Here is a 19372-nt window from a genome sequence, read left to right as displayed (position 1 = left end):
CAGCACTGGTCTTGCATAAAATACAAGGTGACAGTAGATAAGCAGGTTTTCGAAACTTACTCTAATAAATAATTTTTCTCATCTCCTCTGATGCACATCATATTAACATCCTTGAATATTGTTCTCATAAGCACCTAAGTAGCACCTGCTACCTTTAACTGTACAGAATGGTCTCTACTGTGCCTGCAGTGGCAGAGRGTTCCCTATTACCTATTACAGTGGTAACAGGTTTTCCTATTGCCAAGTCTGGAAATTGAATAGGTACTCAAATTTTTCATGGGCAGTAGTGCATTTGAGAAATCGATGCACTGGCAGAAGAGAAGCACAGGATGCTCTAGCAGACTTCGTTGGCTGACTTGCTGGGAATAAAAGTATGGCTGTATGATCTTTAAGTGTTTTAGAGTGATGATTCAAATTACACTCTTGTTTCAGACTCATGGTGAGGACAGTAATGTTCTGGAAACAGGACAAGATTTACAAATAAGCTCTAAAGTCTTCTATTTCGGTCTAAACTTAGGGACTCGTGATAGCTGGATCTCACAAATGAGCTCTGGTTGTTCTTTCTGGAGGAAGTAAGAAGACAGAAGAGAAAATGTCATCCATATTTCTGCCCTTAACTTTGAAAAGGGATGACTGTTTCGAAGAGGAAAGAGTTATAGCTGGGGTTGGGATGTCTGGGATGGGATGAAGTTGTCTTACTGAGTCCTAAGTGAAGGAGGTTGGGCAGTCCTGAGGAGGACGCACAGATGATCTGAATGGCCAGGCCATGCACTCCTTCATCCATCAGCTTTTGTAGCTGCAGCAGGACAGCCCTGTGCAAAGGGAATGTACTAATTCCTRATTTTGCTCATTAACACATTTTAACAGCTCCTTTTTCTCAGTGCATGAGACTAAGTGAACAAGAATTCCCCAGGATGGGGACTGATGTGCATGAAGTAAAAAGCCTCTTAGTCCTCTTTGATTGAGGAAATCCATACTTGGCACCAGTTGTGCAAGTTACTGTCTCTGGTTTGGAAAAAAACCCCAAAACATTTGAAGCTCTGTGCTTTGGTTTGGTTTGGTTGGTTTTGGCTTGKKTTTTTTTTGTTTTTTAAATWTTTKTGGTGGGTGGGTGTTAYRACTTTTGGCAAAGCCTTTTTAATGCTGAATGTCCAGAGCCTACATGCTGTCATACACAAAAGTTTGTGTTTTCTTTAATACCCTACATTCCTGAAAATACATAATTATTCGCTTTCTGACTTTGTAATGGAGCAGTACTCTGTGTGTTTGTGTACATATATATATGTGCATGTGTATATATATATGTAAATTTATTCACTTACAGTAAATGTGGAAATAGGGAAAACCTGAGGAGGATAAACAGCGAGACAAAGTGAATCTCAGAGGAGATAAGTGGTGAAAATGGGTAAACAGAAAACTCCACTTCTGTGGGAAAACATGGAGGAGCTAAACCACAAACAGGAGAGGAAACAGCCAAATCTAAACAAGGAATTCGGCAGCACGCTGCGGCAAATGTGATTTTAAAGAACAGAGTGTTCACAACAGGCATGCGTCACTGCCAGAGATGAAATGTGTGAGCCCTGCTTGCCTGCTTCCCCATCCCCTGTACCTCCATGGAAAGCTCAGCCTCTCCTGTCCACCTTATTTGTTCAGTAGTGGACTTCATACGATTGATTCAGTTCTCATTAAACTGATTTACTGGGCTCGCTGGCTCTGCTCAGCTTCAGTTTATTCCTACTTTGTTTAAAATTCGGGAAGTGCTGGGGGAGGGGACAGGACACTAATGGCCGTTCTCGTGCAAGTGGAGTGGTAGCTGATTTATTGCAAAGGTTATAAAGGAAAAGTATTAAGTGTGTTCCATTCTATTTGGCAAAGCCATCCTGCACAATGTCCAACAAAACCCTGAGAGCACTGGTTTATACCAAAAAAAAAATGGAAAAAAAAAAAAGAAAGGAGGAGGGCTGTGCGTGTGTGTGGAGGGGGGATGCTCCACCAAGATGTGCTCTTCTTCTTTTGAGCATTAATTAAGACTGTAAATCACGAGCAACATGAAACAACTGTATTTGATGGAACATGGGCAGTTCTGGAGTTCTGCTGTGCTTGCGCCATCAGTTTGAATACCTACACTGAAACACTAATGGGAGAGCAAACTTCAAAGAGAAAATTCTGGCATGAAGAAGCAGTCTGCAGGACCATTACATGGATAAAGTTGTAAAATAGACTCCTCCGTGCAAGCTGGGAAGGAGGTGGAATGAAAGTTTGAAAGGTTTATAGGGACTTGGGCTTGTTTTCCTTTCATGCACCAAGTCAGTCTCACATTAATTTGGTCACATCTTGAAATAGGCTGGTGTATTTATGTTTTGAATAAAAGGGGGAATAGSAATGTGACAGCAGAAAAAATTGTACTTGAATAATGAAAAACTCTGTTGATAGTCTTTAAAGCTAATTTTCCTTTTCTAATTAATAGTTGAGGGAGTTCTTTTGTCACATCATAAGTAGTGGTGGGTCACATTCGCATGTTTATAGAATGAAAGCTTAAATTTGTYACGATCACATAGTTATATCTGCAGCAGAACATCAGTAATAGAAATTCACCTAGTAATTCCTGCACAGTTCTCATGTCTTAAATGAATGTGCTGAAGCTTGATTTTAGGAAGCTATTTAATCTTGTTTTAAAGGTATTAAGTAATGCAGACAACCCCCTGTGTCAGGTTGTTCACTTTATTATTTGTTTAAAATTAAATTTAACCTTTAAAATTTATTTCTCTTTGACTTTATCTAGTTCGAGTTTCTTGCTGTTGTGTCTGTGCTGAGCTGCTGTGGAGCTGCTCTAGAGTAGTTGAGATTTTTTTCACCCATTGCAGAATATGGTCCATTTGTTCCTCATTTTCCTTTGGTGCAAAGGACTGGATGCAAGTAACATTTTGATGAAAAGTGGTTTAACCTTAATAGTTAATTCACAAGCAACTTATTTCCCAGCAAAACGTTTTTATGTAATTATAAGTAGACTTCTGTTCTACTGCTTGTCCAGGATTATTCAAAGCATTTTTGGTTTGCCAAATGTGGTTTGAGGTGCAGTTAACAACTTAGTGGATTTCAGAATTGCTGATGAGGTTAATTTTCCTTCTTGTAGAATATTATATTGTAATAGAGATGTTCTCTTTAGATGTGTGAGATGGAAAAAGAAATTTGTAAAGAATAACTTAGAAAAAAAATAACCTGGAGTTATTTATATTTGGGAATCAGGAGCCCTGTTTACAGCAATAGTTTCCAAGCTCGCCATAAAGCTGCTTCTTCCACTGACCCTATTAATTTTATGCCATCAATGGATAACCATCTGATGTCATGATACTGTTCTACTGGAGACTATTTATTAATATAGATACATTATTTCTATATTTAAATGTAGTATAAATGCCTATGCAATAGGCAGGGAAAAGGAATTTGTTGTATTACAGGAATGTGCATACGAGAGGATTTATGGAATGAGAATTCAAGAGCCTTAAACCAAAGGTAGGGTTCAGAGTCATTGGACTTGTCATAACTTGCAGAAAGAGACGAATTATCTGTTGCAAAGGAAAGTACTTCWTGTTAAGTACAGTGTATCCAACACTTTGCCTCTGTACTGGTACTTCAAAACAGTACCTCTCCTTCCTTAATGACAGGAAAAAAAAAACACATTAACTGACTTTCTGTGATATTTCAGGCAGCATCTTTTTTCTTCRTTGGGAATGGGATTGTGCTGGCTTAGCCTGCAGTGCCTTTCAGAGGYACTCAGATGGTCCTGAGCACAAATAAATGTTCTGTTTGCTAAGAAGGGTTGCACCATAGCACGGTGTTTGGAAAGGCTTAGACTTGCATGTAAGGCTTACACTTGTATGTCCAAATGTAAATAAAGGGTGCACAGTTTTGAACTGTACCTGTGGTAGAAAAAAATTCTTGTCAGAAAGCCTGGGATAACACAGATACTTCTGTTACTTCCCCACTGTTCTCTATACACCAACACAAAAAAAAAAGGAAACACAGCATAAATGAACACTGTGTTAATAATCCTTTTAAAATAAAGATATTTAACTGTTGTTATAGAAGTTCATACAAAAGGCACATTTTCAAGTTGCCACTGATTTCCGTGGATCTAAACCAATGTTTCTTACACCCAGCCTGAGTGGCTGCATTCAGTTGCTAAGGGTATTGTGTGCAGCCACCACRCAAAAATACACTTTCCTCATTCTGTTGTCTATTTGGGCACTGCTGTGGCTGGTTTAGATTTGCTGTGACTAAACAGGTGGTCACAGAAAAACCAATCATAAAAATTTCTGACCTGAAATGATGGGCAGATGTGAAGGATCTGTCCCAAGCTCTTCAAAAAAGCRTGCTATACCCTTGGTGTATGTATTCGTGTCAATTCTTGGATCATCTGGGAAGAATACCCAGCTCAGATTTTAACTTTAATTCACAGAAAATTTCTATGTATGGGAAACAGTCAAACATTTCYGAATGACAGCTGATAAAGGGAAGGTAGAGCCAAGGAGATGCTGATYTGTTTCTTATTGATGTCAGATCAAGATCCAGTGTGTTGCTGGGAAATACACTCCATGCAAATGAGGTTCATGGAGTTACCAGCAAAGTGAAACACACAACCCAGTGCTATGTAAATGAATGGGCTTTCTGCCCACACTGGCTGAGTCTGTGACAGCTGAGCAAAGGCCCTTCACTCTGTTACCAAAGTGGTTGCTGTTCCATAGTCTGTACACCCAGGGAAGCTTTGGGTCTCATCTTGTGGCAAGCACATTGGCTTGGAAGAGAGAACATCCAMGCTAAATGTCATGGCTGGCCTTTGCCTTCGGCAGGACTCTGGGAAGGGAGCGGGGGTGGCGTGTTTTTCACCAATCTTCACATGCCAGAGTTTGAGTCAGTTCTCTCAGCGCTTCCTTTAYTGTCCATGGGGAAAAACAGCCAACATTTACAACATATTTATCAATCTCTTTCAGACATCAGCAACAAAGAAGTTCACATTTAGTCAGATGGAACTGACACTTAGCACCAGACTTTAAAGTGTGTTGAGATATCTGATGAYGCACATGGACACATGCTGATGGTGGAGATCACTCCAGGCTGTTCTCTTTTCCCTGAGGACACAAAACACCTTTAACAATCCATCCCTGAGCTGTTGGGACAGTGATGCTGGTTTTCTGGGCACAGCAGCCTTGGCTGCTGGATGTCCAGGCTGCTAATGGGTGGGGAGGGTTGCCAGCAGCTGTGCCTGACCCGTCCAGCATTTTTTTGGACAATACTTGGGCATAGTTGGGATGTTACAGACAGACCAGGTGTCCTGGCCGGTAGGTGGCTTGGATGGAGYCCTGTAAAAGAGTCAGAGTGGTGCTGGTTCATGTGACATGGGCCCTCCTGGGTGTGCAGTCTGCAGTGCCGTGTCTGTAGCCTGTGTGTCCCTGCTCCTTGTTTATCAAATCACGGCCACAACGTTCCCTGCCTCGGAATTGTTTACAAGCGCAAGTTAAAACTTGTGGAAGAGTTCCCAGACTCTGGTTTACAGCCAGAGTGGTTCTTTGGTGCATTTTGCTCACAGCTGTACAAATGCTTGTKTCTTTGTCACTGGAGAAGACTGGGRTGGGGGAAGGTAAATATGTCAGCAGGTAGAAAGAGGGAGATGGCAGCAGCTTCTTTAAACCAGTACTGCTGCTAGAAACTTGTTCTTCAAATGACCCCCTGTCGACTTCACCTGCCAATCCGTGGTCCTTTGAATAGTTCAGTATATTGGCTTCAGGGAACCCCGGAACAAAGACTTTCCTTAAAAAAACTCAGACCTTACTCAGATAAAACTCCCACTCATGCCCCAGGGAGTTTTGCATGACGAAGGATTACAGGATGGTGTCTCAGCTTTGTAGTGTGTACTGCCTGTAGCTGCTTTTTAGTTTTGTGGATGAGTAAAGGCTGTGCCCATTTACAAGAAAACTTTATTTCCGTTCGCTCCCTCTCAGTTTGCTGAAAACTGTTTTCATCATCTTCTGTATAATCGAGAGATGGGACTTTTATGGAACTTACAAGGGAGGAGKAAGGGCACCCACCAGAAGGAGGTGCCTTGGGAGAATGTGGGGAAGGATAGGGGTTTGAGGATCTTAGAAGGCAGGCAGTGGCGTCTGAGATTTTTTAAGTTGCCCGCTTTCCCCTTCATGGGCCCCAAGGTTTCAGAGGTGAGGAGGTGCCCAGCCCTGGCAGGACTGCTGTTAAGCTCGAGCTCAGCTCATGAGTCTGTTCARTGTTTGGGGATCCTGAGGTGTTTTTTCCCCTCCTCCTGTGTGACAGGTATGCTGCATCATGCCTTTCGTTCTTCTGATTCTGCGATTACTCATTGTTATTTTGTGTGAGCAAAGCCAGCAGGTGTTACAATATCTTCCCTGTCAGCATGTCCTGCAGTTTCTGTTGCCTTGGATGAAACAGGAAAGCAGTCACTGCAGGGCCAGAGAACTRAGCCTCATTTCGTCAGCTGGAAGGTGACTAGTTAAAATCTAACTAGCAGTCTCACACCCAGTGCCTGACAGGAACAGTCTCTGAAGACTATTAAGAAAATAAAAATTCCCTGCTCTGTCATATAATGGAAATGAGTATACTTCAACAGCCATCCCCTCTAATCTGATAGCCAGCCCTTAGCAGCTTACCAAGCCTGTATTTAACCTATTTCCCTAATGGCAATTAAGAAATGTTTTCATTTCCCAGGGAGAGGATTGCCCGTGAAATCCCCCTCTCCCCCCCAATCCCCATCCTGTGGCTCCCCTCTCTCCCTCCTCTTCCCCACACCCCKGCTCCTTCTTCCTTAGCCCAAGGCATCCAAAGCATTCCCCCTGTGTTTGGGTAGCATGCAGTGAGGAAGAAATGATTAAGCAGCTGAATGTTTGAAATCCAGCTAAATGCACCGATTATTATCTGCTTAGGGCTTTCTTATCTCGAACTGTGTGGTGCTTAATGGCAGGCCCATTGTTTTCAGCTCAAAGGTATTAATGAAGGAATCAGGGCAGCAGGCTGATGTCATAGGTGGCTGAAAGGTGACTTGTGCACTGATTTCCCTTACTCCACCCCTTCACAAGTCCCTTCCAACTAGCTCAGAAGAAGGGTTAGTATTTTTAGAGTGGAGGGGAAAGAAAAAAAAAAAGGGCAGCAAACAGCCGAGGTTGCATTTGTGTGTCTGGTAAAAGGATTGCAGAGGCTCCTAAATATCCTRCTTAAAAGATGTACTCTCTGAGCTTCTGCTCTACTTTCTCACTTCATAAAGACTCTGAACTGTTGGCAAAGGTCTCGGTGTGAAAGCGGCCAGCCAGCCCTTGTTCACACCTGCCCTAGGCACTGACCAGCAGACTACACTTGATGTCCTGACCTATATCCAAGGTGAGGTTTCCACTTGGCGTTTTCCACGCAAAGAAAGAGCTGTGTAAGTAGCTGCCAACCAAGGRTGGCTTCCTGAGGTGGATGAAGCCCTCAAGATGATGCACAATTTAAGGAAGTGCTTTTGTAGTCAAGTTATCAGCTGTACTTTCTGTCACTCACGAGTTAAATCCTTTTTTCTTTTCAAATGTWCATAGTTATTAGATGCAAAGTGGTTTATGTTGTGTGAGGAGAGACTTCTCTCTGGGGTGAGGTATCGTGAGTGTATTCAGTTTTCTATTACACAACACAAGCAGGGAAAGAGGTAAAGATTCAGAGTAGATTAGATTTCATTGTCAGTSTTTGTATTTTAATCATACACTGTTMTTTCTGTAATTCTTTTTGTGACAGATTTAGTYTGGTATTCCTTACCGTTTTGTCATTGACATGAAAAATGTGCTTCYTTCTTTGACTTAAAGTACTGCTCTACATGGTAGAACTTCGGCATCACTCTACTGCAAAAATGCTAAAATGTCTTCAAGGGGTTTTTTTATGGACCTACCTAAGAATTTGAGGAAAAACGCGTTACCAGAAACTAACTTTTGGAGCTTTTGTGATTTTTGGGACAATAAAAGAGAAACAGATTTTAAACAGTGGTGTCATAAGGTAGCAAGTTAAGAGTTCTTGTGTCCAYACATATCCGAGCAGGTCTCAGACTAGAATAAAAAATAATGCACTTTCTTTATTCGTTTTAATGAGACAATGTTTTTTTGTGTAATATGTAAGTTAATCAGTCTTTATGACTATAGTTATAATGTCTTTGCTGGCATGGGAGTCATAAGATAGGATTTCTGTTTTACCTAAACACATGAGTGATGACTTTAATACTTTCATATTCTTAACTGGTTCTGTTTGTTTTCCTCAATTTCTGTTTAGTTTTGGTTTGGTGAACAAGCAGTAGCTTTCACTGTTCACTGGAGYATTTTGTGCCTGTGGAAGGAGCCGTCTAAATAGTCCACTAGCAAAGACTAGAAAGTCAAAAGAGAAAGCAGAGGAGAAAGAGTGGCACTGAATACCCACACATGCATCAAAGCCAGCTGCTGTCTTGAATAAAATTTACTTAACAGGAAATCATCAAACACCAAAAAGCTCCCTTCATTTTTTTTTTCCTGGGGAGTAACAGAATTGCATAGCACTAGATTGACTTTAGGGATTTTTTTTTCCATTTTGACTTACTAGTTCGTGGTTGGGATTGGTTTACATAGGGTATTTTTGCTTCATTTGGTGTTTTTTTGCCAGTGGTTGAGTGAACTGACCAGCACTTTCCAGTCCCTTCCTCTCCCATCCCCTCCTGTCCCCCTCCCTGTTTCTGTAGGTTCAGCAGTAAAAACCTATTGAAATGAGAGATTACCAAACTGAAGCAATCAGTCTGAAATGATTAAGGAAGATGACTACTCTTTTCTTCAGATGACCAAAAGTCATCTTGTCCAGAGTTCCTTATCTTCAAGGTGCTATTTCACAACTATTGCTGTCTTTCTAAGTATGTATTTCCTGTTAAAATCTGAAGACTTTACATTGTAGTGAAGCTTGTACATAGAAACTATCTCCAGTAGTTTAGGAAATTGCTGTCTGTCTTTCTTTTGAAATTATGTTGAATTTTTTTAGAGGAAAAAGTGTTTGTTTATTTCTTCAGTAATTTAGCAGATTATGTGTGAAGCCTAGGGTGAAATTTTGTTTGCTGAACTTATCTTAAACCTCAGGAGGGGAGGAAGGTTTCGTTTAAAGGTCAAAGCATTTCAAGATTTCAATTCAGTGTATTTTTTACCTTTAAAATTTTCCCTTACCCCACATGGACTTCGAACCTTAGAAGCTTTTCAGATGCCTTACATGTGTTCATCTTGTGTTGAAATTTTTGAAATAGATCTGCATTAAATGCCAGAATAGTTAAATATTCATKTACATATTATTATCATCTACTGTGCACGAACACTTCTCTGGCAAGAAATTCASTGTTTGAGGTAGGAGGAGAACGCCGGAGCTGACAAAATTCAGATGCTAATGATAATTAATTTATGTAGTGGCAAAGATAGGTGCACTGCCAGGTGCTTTACAGGCAGATAAGATCTGGTTTCTGCTTCACTGAGTTTACAATCTGAGGCCCCGGTTTTGCAAATAGTTATGCACATGAGTTATGCCACCGAGGGAGCGCAGTGACACTACTCATGCATGTGGAGTTACTCACCTGTAGTGAGCTGTCTGTGTACAGTTTCAGCTGCATTAGCTTTTCAATTGATTGCGTGGTGACTCAGTGATAGTTCAGGCTGGTAATTGCAGTTGTTTTATAAGCTCTGCAAGTCAGATGTTAAAGAAAAAAAAATACACGAGTCGCCTTTCCGTAAGGGAATTGAAAACTCGGGTTTTTCTGGGAAGTTTTTCAGGAAGCAAACAATCCATGTTAGATCTGGGGCTTTCATATCACACTGCTTTAAATTATGTCTATTTGCGTACAAATCACAGAGGAGAAAAAAAATCACCCGATAATTGGAAGGGAAAAGTGTTACTCCCGTTCCTCATTTGTCTTGATACTGATCTTGGGGCCACGTTAAGAGTGTTTCCAGTGAAATTACTTTCAAGTCTGGGAAAAAGTAATCAGCAGAGGCCTTGGTAGCTGTAAATTTGTGGCAGCAGTCCCTAATTCATCTTGTAATTCTATGACAGGCACTGAATTGCCCGTATTTGGCCAGGGATCACCTCAGTGGACAGTTAATGAAAGAGCAGAGGGAACTTGAAGGTCAGTTGCAYTGAATTCTTTTTTCTTCCTGGTTGTGTCTTTTTTTTATTGCAACCTGTCTTTCTTTATATAATTTATTAAAGAAAACTTTTTTTTTCTTTTTTTTTTTTGTTTCTGGCAAAGGCAAATCTATGCCTCTTTGTTTATCTGCCTTTTTTCCTTGCAGCATTTATAAAACAGCCCAAAATGTCTCAAAATAGATGTCTCTGTCGAAATTGCTTGACAGAATTACACTCTAGCCAATTTCTATTTCTTGTCTGAGTGTGGTCGTTAGAATAAAACAGCAACAGATGCTGCAGCCAGGTATGTTTTTGAGTGGAACTCGTGCATTGACATGTGAATCCAATCTCACTACAGTGAGAAGACTTTAGTTATTGGCTCACGTTCAGAACAAATGAATTTGAACTTCAGAAAGCCACAAGACTAATCAAAATAACACCAAAAAATGCATTTGGGTCTGCTGGATTCAGACTAACAAGCAGATAAACAGGAAGAGCATTTGTTTGTTGCAACACCATAGTAAATGGGGGCTGACTTACCAGAGCACAATATTTTCTTGGACATGTATAGCATGACATGTTAAAAAAAATGAAAAAAATAAAACCAAAGAGGAGTCATGGATTAAAAATTAAAATGATCTTTTCTTTTTCTTCTTTCCTCTTTCTTATTTTGTGATAATTTCTTGTTCGTGCTATTTTCTCGTTTTCAGCATCTTTTCTTTCTTTGGAGGACATTAGTCTTATCTCTTGTTTTATCTCATTCAGTCTGTCTCTTAGAATACCTTGTGTCTTAATCTTCTCTCTTTAGCTTATGCCTTCAATCTTTTTGCTTCCTTTTTCTGTCCTTTTCAAAATGTTGTTTTTATCTCTCCTTTATTCCAACTTCCATTCCAAATACATTATCTTCCCACCTCAGAGTTCCCTTCCCCTCTTCAGCCTTTGTCAGAAAAAAAAAATTCRTAGGGCTCACCGTCATTTGACATGTCAAAATAAACTGTTTTGAGTGACCACTCTGGTTTCAGGGAAAAAGGAAGTGTTGGTGGATGAAGCAGTGGTTTTTTYAGTGTGTGAACTCCTTTCAGTCACAATAAGACCACTGCTACTTCCTCTAAGGTGKAATTCAAAATCCTTTGCAACTCTTGGGAAGCTTTATTAGCTATTAAACTGAAGCTATAAAGTGGGGAGTAATGGGAGATAACAAAAAAAAAAACAGGTAGAGAAGTCCACAAGGGAAAATTTAAAAAAAAATATATTAAGAGGTGAGTTTATTTTTCAAAGTGCATTCAATTTAAACTAGTGGTAGGAATTAACTGCATTTTAATGGCTATCACCTAGTCAAGGATGCCTTTACTATCAGCCGAGCACAATGAGCTTTTCTGTACATGAACTTGGGAATCCATGTTCACTTTTTAAGAGGCTTCTGAAGCACACATGCTTTGGACTGCCTCTGATACAGCAGAGGTCATTGCCAGCTGCAGGACCTGCTGCTTRGCTGTGCCTGTCTTGGCTGGYGGGACATCTCTTGTGGATGTTGTGRCTGTGGCCACTTGTCATTTACCAGCACCAGGGGATTTCCAGCCCCAGCGCTTTTGCAGAGCACGGGCAGGCAGATCACAGATGTGGTGTGGTAAACAAGGTGATGCCTTCTACTTTGGTCGTGCTGTTGGTCATATCTGTACAGATAAAAGGGGGGTTTGTCCATATGGAACCCTTTGAAAATGATGCCAGTACAATCTTASTCACGTCTGGTGGAACAAAAATGGTCTTGGTTCTCCCACAAGCCAGTGCAGGGAATAAGGTGGCTTCTTGTAGCAACATCTTATTTCTACATATCCTGAGTTTTCAATATTTGTACAAGAAGCTGCTCTGGGAAGGTTGATTGGAAGCGATCAGGACTGTTTTGTGTCTCAGTTTTGTATATTTCTGTTTAAATCAGATTAATTCATCGTATTTTAAATGCTGCATTTGGCAGTAACAAAACTGGATGAAGGAGCACATGAAAATCTTCTCTTTGTGTGTAGAAGACTTGTCAATTTAATATAACAGGATGTCAAAACTCATCATATGCCATGTGTTTATAAAATACTTTTATTAATGGTGTAAAAAATCCAATAACAACCCGAGAAACTTCTCATTATGAGAGGAGAAAATATTAGTGCTTTTCCTGACAGTGTTTCTTTTCATGGGGGATTCCTCTGTGGAACACTAATCAAGTCCATTCAGAAAGATCTTAATTAATTTAATTAAAATCTGTCAGATCAAACTGATTAGCCTGACATGCAGCCTGGCGGGAGGAAGGAGGTTGGTGCACGCATTGTAAGTGTGTTGAGGTGGGCTTGCYGCTTGCAATCAGAGATGTGTGGCTGCTGTGGGGATCAAAGCTGTCTTTCATTGTCGTCAGAATAAATGTTGTGGCTCCCCCAGGCAAGTGATCCAGTTTCTTTTTGTTAGGATATGTTTTATAACTCCAGCAGCTCGGGGGGGACAGCAAGTCCCTGGTTCTGCGCACAATCGAAGGGGAGCGGAGGGCGACCTTTCCTATCCTCCTGACTATGGGAATACAGATTTGACATTCCTCATGCCTTCGTCATCCTCTCTCTTAGCCATGGGTAGGAGAGGGACAGAGGCCATGGGGACAAGGTGGACTGAGCATTTTGATGCTGACTGTGTGTGTATCTGCAGCAGAGCCTTCCAAGGAGTGGTGTGTCCACGTGGGGCATSTTCCCTTTACAGACTGAACTGAGGTGGGAGCCAGGAAACTGCTATCTGGCTGTGCTCATCCAAAATATGAGGAACTACCTCAGCCACGTAAGCTCCTTAATCCTGCAGCTGCTAATAATGATGTGTGGTTTCTATGGCAAACATCAGGGCAGCCCGTGCGATCTGTGTCTCCAGGTCTTTCCACTTCCCCTGCCCCACACRTGTATTTACGGGGTACCTCCCCTCTTCAAAGATTTTAATAAACACTTCTATCCATCGTTGGAGTGGGATGGATCCATCAAAAGGGTAATAGCTAGTAAATACTCCATTTTTCAAGCCCAAATCGTGCAGGCGCTTAGGCATATGTTTTAGCTTTGTGTGCCGTAATTCAGGCTTCAGTGGAACCATTCACAGCACATGAAGCTAAGCATATGTGTAAGTTAGGAACTGTAAAGGTTAAATAGCATTCCTGTTAGCTGGAAATCAAAAGGTAGATGAAAACAGGGACTCCAGCTACAGAGGAAATCCAGTTCCTGAAGGAAGAGCAGGGGCAGCAGCTTGAAACGCTTGCCAACAGAAGACCTGTCAGTGACAAGTGTTTGGTCTTTATTTGTGAGAAGGACTCCTCTCCTGGCAAAATGGCAATGGGCAAGCTTCTCCAAGAGTAGAATTCACTTGGACCATCGAGTTCCATTTGAGTGGGCACACATCTAGTGAAAGCATTTTTCTGCAGTTTAGAAACGTGTATCCAATTGAAATACTCAGCTTCACCAGGCTTTTTACCAGGAAATGATGGATGGTTGGAAGAAATAGGACATGTTTCATCGGCAGATGTTTTCCCTGACTTACACCTTCCCAGTACTTTCTGGCCATGTCAGTTGAATTGGTACCAATATCCGTGAAGCAGGCAAGGCAGTTTTAATTTAAACATTGAGCCTGCAATAAAAAGGGTCATTATGTTTGGTCAGTTTAGGATCTTGCAACTGGAGGAAGATGTTTTATGGAATGATTCATGGTGATAAGGATAGGGCAGACAAATAGATAGAAATAAAGCCTGAAGTTAGATGTTTAGACACATTTTCCCCTAACTACCAAGGGTTTCTTTGATCCTGATCCTGTATTATCTCCACACTGGCCCAAGGATCCACCCGTGATTAGACCTTTTAGCAAGAAAATGTATTACACAGTGTACGTGTAATAAATGTGATCTCTGTTGATGTTGACTAAACTCAGGCAGTTCTTCTAGAGGAGCACCAGCATCTGTCTCTTTTTCTCATTCTTCCTTTTGCTATAGAGTYCTTCCCTGGCATCTTCCCAATTTTTCCATTAATTTTCTCTTAATATAATGCAAAGCTGAATTCTGTTCAACTTTACTTATTAAATTGGGTTCTGCTGTCATTTTTTCCCCCTAATCATTAGGTACCTAGCTTGAAAAACTTCAGGCTCCAGTCATGGGACTGAGACTGAGTGGTAGGTCCAACATATTGCTATAAGGAGTATTTGTAGATATAAATGGACAACAAGAAGGAATTTTTGAAGTTATRTTTTTAGTAAGATTTTAGAAAATTTGTCTTTTCGAATGCAACAGCTGTACTAGCTGTATGTACTACTTGAATAAAAGTGATTTTTATTTTTTTTTTCATCTTTGGCGGTCAGCTAACCTAATATTTTGAGGAAATAACACTGGACATTATTGATCTATTTTTTTCTTTTCTTCCTGGCTCCTAGGTCACAGTTTAGGCCCTAGTTCAGCAAAGTACTTAAGAAGAGGCTTATCTTTAAGCACATGTTCAAGTCTCAGCAGAGTAAATGAGAATTAAGCAAATACTTAAGTACTTTACTGAATAGGGATAGAATTAAGCATGTAGTTGAATGTTTTGCTGAATCAGGGCCTTAAAATTAAAAATTAATCTTATTTGTGCTACGAAGATTGAAAATCTACGCGCTAGATTTGGATCTTGAATTAATATAAACCAGGRAGAGGGTAGCACCAACTGTCGCAAGAAGAGGGGTGTATAGGTGTAAAAAGGGGGTGAATCTGGGGTTGTTAAAATCGTGGGTAGCACATAGGAGAGATGTATGTTCTGCTCTTCTGTCTATTTTGGGCTAAATTACTGGAGATTGACATTCCTTTGTGTTTCAGTCCTGGTGCTGGTGAGCSCTGGCATGCATAAAAAGTTCTATGATGTTAATAGCTGCCATGCTAAGTCYGAAGTTGCAGGAGAAGGGGCTTAATCTTTCTAAGCCTCCAAACACACTCTATTTGTCCTGCGAAGTGAAGGTAATGCCACTTCCCTTCTTCCAGACTCTTTGAGCTGGTGAGGTTTCTTTCTGCACGTTGCCATGATGCCTGGCACAGAGCTTTTGCTTGTGCCTTCTAGAAGGTTTTGTAATGAAAGTCCATAATAATGAATCATGTGCTTTGGGCTTGACAGAATTATTCATGTGGCATGATAGAGGGTTGTTGCAGCTGAAGTTTTTGTCAAGATTTAGGCTGATATGAAATMATGGCAGCACTAAGTAGTTTCCTGACCAGCATGATTAACTTGTGAGACACTAGGAAAAAAAATTGAAGAATTGTGGTAACTTTCCCTAATTTTTAGGAAGACAGCTGCTGTTTTCAGCCTGTCAGTTGAGYAGGTTATGGATGAATGTAGGGGAAYGTTTGCATGGACCGGTTTTAGGGATGTCTGTTAAATCTGCAAACATCTAGTATGAGTTTTTAGTGCCTGTGAATTGCTTCTGAGCAGTTTTTGGTATTAGCAATAAGCATTCGAGTGGTTTGAGTGAGGTGGTTTGACAACCATCATTTCTACAAACATGGAATTTGTGGCCAGAGCTGCCTCAGCGTTCATCCTGATGTTCTGTGTTGGTGTTACCCTGCAGGGATGCTCAGAGAGGACTGATTGACCCAAGTGCTTCTCTTCAGCTAAACCTCACACAAGGGTACCTCAGCAAGCRTGCACAGTGTGTGTAATACGATCTGTAGGGGTGCTGGCTAATGGTTAACTGGCTCTGCTGAACCTGTGGTCCTTGAACAAAYGCTATCAGTGTGGGATGAGCTGTCTTACTGCTGCAGACAGGCTACTTCAGGTTGGAGACTGAAGCGTTATTCTTAGGAGTAGGAGACAGCAGGAGGGCTTTCACTGCCTGCTCAAACAGGGAAGGGAAGGAAGGCATCACGTTACTAGAGCTGATGTTTTCAAATCAAGACGGGAGAGATGAGGATGGTAGGGTCTCTSAGTATGTTCTGAAGTGTGTAGGGTGTCTGACCCCAAGTCAGCTGTTATTTTCATTTTTTTAACTGACTGTGGTCTGAACAGGTGCTTGACACAGTGTAAAGCTTCTCAGGATAGTTGGCGTAACTTTGTGCTAAGGCTTTGAGAAGGGGGAGAGAAATAGGCGAGATCATGCTTTATTCAGGAGGTTACAGTGTGGAGATACTCTGTGTGGAGCATGAAGGGGCAAGATAGTGCTGAAACTTTGGGCTCTCTGTGCAAGGCAAAAACTTGATAGATAAGGTGAGTCAAAACTGTGGATCTTGTATGCTGGGGGCTTTGAAAACTTGGTGGAAATTGCTTGTTGTTAGGCATTTGGGATAAAAATCTTGTTTTCTGAAATCTTGCTTAAATCTACATTTTGTGTCTGTGAGAGACCTCTCACTGAARCACAGTTCTTTCAATGAGAGCATTGTATGATCATCTTGATTAATCATCTTGATCTTATAGGATGGGTTGAGTTAGTATCTTAAATTGGAACTGTTTAAAAAACGCTGGTTCTGGATGAGTTGTAATAGTGTGGGATTGTTAGAGGTTTTGTTTTTGTGTTTTTTGATGGCAAATACAAATTCTCCTCTTTGYATTTAAAATGAGAAAATTAGGGGGGTGTTTTGAGAATAAGCAAATTATTTGGTCCTACAGGTAGAAATCCACAACTCAGCATAGAAGGCTTTAAAAGCGTATCTAGAGCAAAACACCGGTGTGTTTCACTTTTCCACAGTTATGGCCAGATTAAGTTGGTATTTCATTTATTTGATCCTGACTAGTAGGAGATACATTAATTACATCAGAAATTGTCTCTTAGTGCTTAAGTTTTCAGAMTAACTTTTCCTTCCTTGATGAATGAAGCAATCCACATCTAAAAGCAAGCTAGCTTTGTATAAAGTGATTTATTTTTAACTGTACAATATCTACTGCTTACAGTAGAAGCCTCTGTTCAGGACAGAAGTTTATGATTAGATTCATTTAAAGTATTCTTTTTGACCAGACAAAAATTCTTTGTTTAAATRTTGTTGGGCACTCAGTTCCCTCTTCATTTTGGTTACCCTCGTGCCGGTGTAAGCACATTTAATTCAGTTGAGTTCCCTGTGACTTAGAGCATTAAACATGTGACAAAAAACAAAACGATGAGAGGCTTAAAAGACACCTCTTTTCCTTCTAGTTTTGTGTTATTTATTAACAGTATGCTTCATTTGACTTTAGTTGCACGAAAGCTCTGTCAACTAAGTTAATAGTAAATGTCACTTCCTAGGTAGCATGACATGAGAGTTTCTGGCATACATAATGATTATTTTAAGAATCTTKCAATCACAAAATAAAATTATATACCTGTAATTTTTTTGTTTAGTCTTTTAAAATTACTAATGGAGAACAAAATCTGAATTTGTTATTTCGTTCAAATAATTTTCTCTTGACAATATTTTTTATATGATAAATGAATTGATTTATAATAGAGAATGAAAGAAAGATTAACATATTTTAAACATATCAATGAAATACTGACAGGCCTGGAATTTGAGTGATTTTGATCAGTGAATTTTCCAGTCATTTTTTTCTTAGGCAGAAAAATCACACTTGCACCATTGCTAGGAATTATTCTATTAACTGTAAAAAGTTTAAACTTACAAATCAAAAKTTTTGAAGCGAATCAGAAATTGGGAACCTGGAATAAGGGGCAGGTTTTGAACTCCAGGTTTTTTAACAAAAATGCATTAGCTATTTTGCTGAGAAGCAAAGCACAGCAAAATTATAAATTTTTATCTCCTGAATACCTTCTTGGCTTARAGTAACAAAGTCTAAAAAAGACATTATGCATACAAGTTTCGGGGTTTTTCTGCTTTGTTTCACTAACATCCATTTTATGGAGACTTTATGAGTTCCTGTGCATCCTCCAAATATTGACACTGCTGGGGGCTGGATGGAAAGTTCAGACCAAATCTTGAACCTCCTCTTGTTGGTTCTACAGACTGTCTGGAGTCCAAAGGTTACGAACTGCTTGTAAACTATCTCCAGAATAAAAGCCTGTGTGCCAGGACATCAGTGCTGGTATTGTGTCCTCTATTCTTTTCCTAATTTGCAGTTTCTCCCCACCCTGCCCCCGTGGATTGTCAATGGCCTGAATTGTTTCAGTCTGTTTAATTCAGCGAGGCTGTGCTAATCGGTGTCGCCTGAAAGCCTGTCCTGAGACCCCGAGACTTCAGAGATGTTAATTCGCTTAGTACTACAAAACTAGAAGGAAAAAAAAAAARAAAAAAGAAAAAAGAAAGAAAAATAAGAAAACAAAGAAACCCAGAGTAGTTCTACATTGTCCGCTTCAGCAGCACAGACATTAAACCCCTGGATTCTGCCGCAGTCAGTACACAACTTTTAACAGAATAGCTTTTAATACACATTAATTTAATGGAACTATTTTCTTTGACATTAAGGACTACGCACAAACGTGAGGTAGCTGACATAATTTGTAAGCAGTAAAGAGTTTCTCTGCAGTATTTTTCTTGCAGGAGTCTGGCAACAGAAAGATTAAAATTTGCATTCAAATTGCTCTGTACAAGAGTGACCCAGTTGACTAAAGTCAACAGAAATCTTCCTGTGAACCCGAACTGAAAGAGTTCGCTTTGCTTCGCTGTACAAGATGTGCATGTTAAATCAAATAAGATCATTTTTATCCCTAAACCTGAGGCAGTAACAGCGCTGAACCTACAGGTTTCCCAGAGTGGATGTGGACCCATYGGGTACGTACCTGGAGGAAAACCTTCGAGCTTGATTTAGGTGCTGAGGCTCTTCACATGGCTCAGTGGGAGARCACAGTACTCAGGAGAGGAATCCCAGGAGGCACCAAGTTCAGCCAGGAGCATCCTGAGTTTAGTTCAGTGACCTGTGCATTTTTGCACAGTGGAGGACAGGGCATAGTCCAACCACWTCCTTCCCCAATACACAGAATTGCCTGTCTGTGCTTTGGATATCCTTTGAGSATCGAGGCTCAACCTCTCAGGAAGAAGTGCAAAATAGTAGATTTCTTCAATGTTATTTAAAAATTTGTTCTCAATAAACATCTCTGCCTAAAGCCGTTTTCCAAAGAAATACTTTTGCTAGAGAGACAGGGAGCGGTCACTTACAGCTTTTTATAGGCAAACACTGCGCGTATTTTTACTTCCAACCGTGACAAATTTACATTGGTTTTAGTTCATTAAGAAAACTTCATCAGGGAAATGCCATTTCTCCTCATT

The 19372-nt window shown here is 40.4% G+C and overlaps 1 protein-coding gene across 1 annotated transcript in view; it reads left to right on the top strand.

Annotated features, from left to right (window-relative positions):
* PRDM1 (PR/SET domain 1) overlaps positions 1 to 19372 on the top strand; it is a 98025-nt gene that overhangs the window by 27017 nt on the left and 51636 nt on the right. Inside the window, exon 2 of the mRNA XM_057375415.1 lies at positions 10096 to 10168. The gene's annotated coding sequence lies outside the window, so the exon portion shown is untranslated. The remainder of the gene's footprint in view (positions 1 to 10095; positions 10169 to 19372) is intronic.

Source organism: Malurus melanocephalus, unplaced genomic scaffold, assembly GCF_030028575.1.
Source record: "Malurus melanocephalus ecotype Western Australia unplaced genomic scaffold, MMel_1.1 scaffold_248, whole genome shotgun sequence".
Lineage (NCBI taxonomy): Eukaryota > Metazoa > Chordata > Aves > Passeriformes > Maluridae > Malurus > Malurus melanocephalus.
This window is presented reverse-complemented; position numbering and strand designations above follow the sequence as displayed.